The sequence below is a fragment of the Otolemur garnettii genome, unplaced genomic scaffold (genome assembly GCF_000181295.1).
Source record: "Otolemur garnettii isolate 467f Iridium unplaced genomic scaffold, OtoGar3 scaffold00057, whole genome shotgun sequence".
Lineage (NCBI taxonomy): Eukaryota > Metazoa > Chordata > Mammalia > Primates > Galagidae > Otolemur > Otolemur garnettii.
Window position 1 is genome coordinate 6,568,048 of NW_003852452.1, and position 5,031 is coordinate 6,573,078.

At 43.2% G+C, this 5,031-nt stretch overlaps 1 protein-coding gene across 1 annotated transcript in view; it reads right to left on the minus strand.

Moving 5' to 3' along the window:
* TM7SF3 (transmembrane 7 superfamily member 3) overlaps positions 1–5,031 on the minus strand; it is a 40,570-nt gene that overhangs the window by 10,726 nt on the left and 24,813 nt on the right. The gene's annotated exons all lie outside the window — the stretch shown is intronic.

Consider the following 5,031-nt stretch of genomic DNA (forward strand, 5'->3'; position numbering starts at 1 on the left):
TTTCTTCAAATGGAAATCTGGTGAAAGTCTCCAGCAAGTACAAGCATCAGGATAGCAAGGTCTTCCAACCCAATAAAAACTGATGCACATAGTTAAATATTCTTCCATGACATCAGAGGGGGAACTAAATAGAATCCTTTCTCACAGTACCAAGAAAGAAGGCAGAGAGGGAAGTAAAGAAAAAAATTATACAGGTAAAATTAGCAGCTGAGTACAGTAGCTCACACCTGTAATCCCAGCACTTTGGGAGACCAAGGCAGGAGGACTGCTTGAGCCTAGGAATTTAATACCAGCCTGAGCAACATAGCAAGACCTTGTCTCTACAAAAACAATTTTTTTTTTAATTAGGTGGGCAAGGTAGCACACATGTAGGTCCTGCTAATCAGGAGGTTGAGCTGGAGGGATCATTTGAGCCCATGAGTTCAAGGTCACAATGAGCTATGATCATACCACTGCACTCCAGCCTGGGTGATAGAGCATGACCCTGTCTGTAAAAAAACAAGTAAAATCAGACAGTAGAGAAGGTTTCATAGGAAGTAGAATCTAGCACTCTAGGAGGCTGAGATGGGAGAATCACTTGAGCTTGGGAATTTGAGACTAGTATAAGCAAGAGCAAGACCCCGTCTCTACTAAAAAAAGAAAAAAATAGGCGGGCCATTGTGACAGGTAACTAGTCCCAGCTGCTCGGGAGGCTGAGGCAGGAGGATCACTTGAACTCAGGAGTTTGAGTTTGTTGTGAGCTAGGCTGATGCCATGGCACTCTAGCCTGAGCAACAGAGTGAGACTTGTCTCAAAAAAAAAAAAAGAGGAATCTAGAGATAACACAAGAGACAAAAGAGGCAGTCACTTTGGGGGCAATGAGGACAAAGGAGCAAATGGAAGACAAGAGAGAGCCAAGGTTTAGAGTGTCTCTACCCATCAAGGTATCAGGTATCCACAAAAGGTTATGATACAGAGGCCAACATTGTAGTTAAAAGGCAAGGTGGACACATCCTCCCTCCCAAGCTCTCCAGTACTTGTCCAGCTTGAATATGAAAGCGACAATAGGACTGACATCACTAGGAGGACTCGAATCCGGCCAGAACAACCAGGTCCAAGCTCTCCATCTCCTAAGCCAGGGCCCAGGGATGTTTCTGATTAGACGGGGCGCTGGTGCAAAGGTTCAAGGAAAGAAATGAAGGGACCCAGACATAACTTGGTCCTTCAGTTAAAAACACAGAAATTTTATCTGCCTAGGTCTCTTGAACCGTACCTCTCAAGGACCTTAAGCATGAGTAGGAGGGAAAAACTGAGCACGGACAGAGTCTTTGCTTGGCCAAACTTTAGTCAGGTTCTTGAACCTTCTCTTAGGCCCATCTGTGCACATCGCTGTAAAATCCACTTTCAGCAAGAACTGTGATATGCACCCTCCATATCTGATCACACCTCATGTCTGATCAGGTTCCTCATCCTCCGCCATCCCCCAGGCAATGTCTGCTTACCCTGGCCTAAATGCAGCAGGAATCCTGTGACATCGGTTTTAGACAGAATCCCCCTAACTCCCAGCGTTTTCTCTTAGTAGTTTTCCATCCACTGACTTCCACCCTGCTACTTGGCTCTAGATTCCTACTTGCCTATGCTGTATTAGGAGTTGAGCCCCCCTCTGCAAAATTCCATTGCAGTGGTCCCTATACCTACTGCAATACTCCCCACACCACACACTTTTTTTTTTTTTTTAGAGATGAGGTCTTGCTCTGGCTCAGGCTGGTCTCCAATCTGTAAGCTCAGGCAAGCCACCCACCTCGGCCTCCCAGAATGCTAGGATTACAGGTGTGAGTCACCGTGCCTGGCAACTCTTGAATAAAATCTTCCTCTCTAGGTATTAACAAGTTCCACTGAATTTGGTTTTTCTTCAACAATGGGATTTGGCTCTAACAGAGGGAAAGAACACTAATCTCTGGCTCAGACACAAAAGACTTTATTCTTTAGAGCAAAACTCCATAAAACAGCTATCTGAACACTTTCTCCAATTTCTATCCTCCTATTTGTTCTTGAACATAATCCAGGTCAGGCTTTTGCAACATCACACCACTGGAGAAGCTGCTGTTGGTACCAGTGGCCTCCAAGTTGCAGAACCCAGAGTCATTTCAGTCTCTTTTCTCAGCAACATCTGACACTGTGGATCTCTCTCAAAACACTTTCTCCCCTTGGCTTCAAAAAACAACAGTTTGCTTTTACCACTTTGGCTGCTCCTTCTCAGTCCCCTTAGTAGGATTTCCAATTTCTAAACTCATCGGAGTACCAGGCCTCAGTCCTTAGACCTCTTTCCTTTTCTACGTGCTCTAAAATGATACCATCTCTCTGTGGCCTTACGTCTCATATATCTAATCTGATGACTTCCAAGATAATCTCTAGCCCAGACCTTTCTGCTGAATTGACAAGAGTCAATGAAATATCTGCACACAATGGCTTAACAGAGCTCGCAAATTCAACATGTGAACACTGAACGGACAAGCTGCTCTCTCTCTACTTGATCAGACCTGAAACTACAAAGTCATCCTTTACAGCTCTCTCTCAAACACTTTATCCAATCCACTGGCACACTCTTATTTCAAAATATATCTGGCCACTGAGTGGCCAAATCTAGGACAATTTATACATGAAAATAAATGACATAAAGGAATATAATCCAGAGAATAAAATAGGAATCTATGGTTCCAGGCTTATATAAATAAAGACATAGATCAATAAAAGGAGAGCAGAGAACTCTTCCTTATGGTAGAATGCCAACTAATAAACACAGAAGGAATAATGACATTAGAAAAATGCCATTTGGTGGCTCAGCGCCTGTGGCTCAAGTGGCTAAGGTGCCAGCCAGACACACCAGAGCTGGTTGGTTCGAATCCAGCCCCAGCCTGCCAAACAACAATGACAACTACAACCAAAAAATAGCCAGGCATTGTGGCAGGCGCCTGTAGTCCCAGCTACCTGGGAGGCTGAGGCAAGAGTATCACTTAAGCCCAGGAGCTGGTGGTTGCCGTGAGCTATGATGCCATAGCACTCTACCCAGGGCAACAGCTTGAGGCTCTGTCTCAAAAAAAAAAAAAAAAGAAAAGAAAAGAAAAGAAAAGAAAAATGCCATTTGGCAAGCACCTAGTAATAAACATTTTAGGCAATGTTCAGTGGGTACTAAAACTAGCCAGTGAGAGTTTGAGAAAGGGATATTTACTGATACCCCAAACAGACAGTTAACTTACAGGGGAAAATAGTTATTTTTACAGAGGGGAAACCTGGCAGACACAATCAAGTATGCCAGGGCATCACCACTGACAATGGGCCAAATAAATAACAAGTGTGTCCTGAAAAGGGTACAACATCGCTTCTTCTGTGTTCCTGCCAAAAATGCACAATCTGAATTTAATTATGAGAAAGCATAAAACTAACCCAAACTAAGGACAGTCTTAAAAAAATACATAGCCTACCCTTCAAAAATGTGAAGGTCTTAAAAGATTAAGAAAAAGAAAAAAAGATAAAGGAACTGTTCCACATAATGGAATACTAAGAGACTTACTAGAGTTAAATGCAACACATTATTTATGTGGTTTTTTTTTTGAGACAGAGTCTCACTTTTTCAACCTGGGTAGAGTGCCGTAGTGTCACAGATCATAGCAACCTGAAACTCTTGGGCTCAAGCAATCCTCTTGCCTCAGCCTCCTGAGTAGCTAGGACTACAGGTGCCCACCACAATAGTCAGCAATTTATTTTCTAGAGATGGGTCTCACGCTTGCTCAGGCTGGTCTCAAATTCCTGAGTTTAGGCAATCCATGCACTTTGGCCTCCCATAGTGCTAGGATTCTAGGCATGAGCCACCATGCCCAGCCACAGCACAGTATCTAAATTAAACCTTGGACAAGAAAAAAAAAATTTTTTTTTTTTTGCTTATAAAGGACAAAACAAACAACAGCAAAATCTGATTAACATCTATAGATCAAAGACAGTACTGTATCTTCAGAGGCCAAGGTGGGTGAATTGCCTGAGCTCATAGGTTCAAGACCAGACTGAGCAAGAGCGAGGCTTCATCTGTAAAAAAAAAAATAGCCTGTTGTGGTGGGTGCCTGTAGTCCCAGCTACTCGGGAGGCTGAGACAAGAGGATCTCTTGAGCCCAAGAGTTTGAGATTGCTGTGAGCTATGACTCCATGCACTCAACAGAGGGTGACAAAGACTCTGTTTCAAAATAAACGAAAAATAAATAAATAAGTAAAATAAAATAAAATATTAAGATACACTGGCTTCCCCCTGGGCCTAGCAGGCACCTCCCTCTAGTATGTGTGTGGCTCCCTGCCTCGCTGTGGTTCTTCACTCAAAGGCTACCTTCCCCACAAGGACCTCCTGGACATGCTATCGCCAATTTTCCTCTTCCTGCCCCTTGTTATCTCCCTTTCCTACTTTACTTTCCTTCTTAGTGCTCATCGCTTTCTCAGTCACTATATATTTTATAAATTTATCTCATCTGTCTCATCTTGTCTTCTCTGCTAAAACATAAGATCCAGAAGGGTAAGATTCTGGCTGTTTTATTCACTGCCATACACGTATACTGGTGCCTAAAACAGAGAATGGAACAAGGCAGGGACGCGAAAGGCATCTGTTAAATGAACGAATAAAAACTATACAAAGGCATTTTTAAAAATATCTTTAAGTTGCGCAGACTTATCTTTAGTTGATACAGACCTGCAAAGCCAAAGAGAAACTGGTAAGAGTTGAAATGCACATACTCACCAAGCGAAGCACAGTTACCCTCCACATCCTTAAAGCTGCAAGCGTATGTGTGAGCAGGAACATAAGCCGCAGACGTATTTAGGAATGGGTCCCAAACAATGACATTGTAAATGGCACCTTGTCCAGGGAGGGAGGAGAAGGAGGCACTTGTCTTATCATCAGCTCTTAGAGTAGCCACCTGAAGCCAAAAATTATGTGTGAGTCGTGTTTAGGATTTTTTTTTTAAAAAAAAGCTATTTTGGCTCGGCGCCTGTAGCTCAACCGGCTAAGGCGCC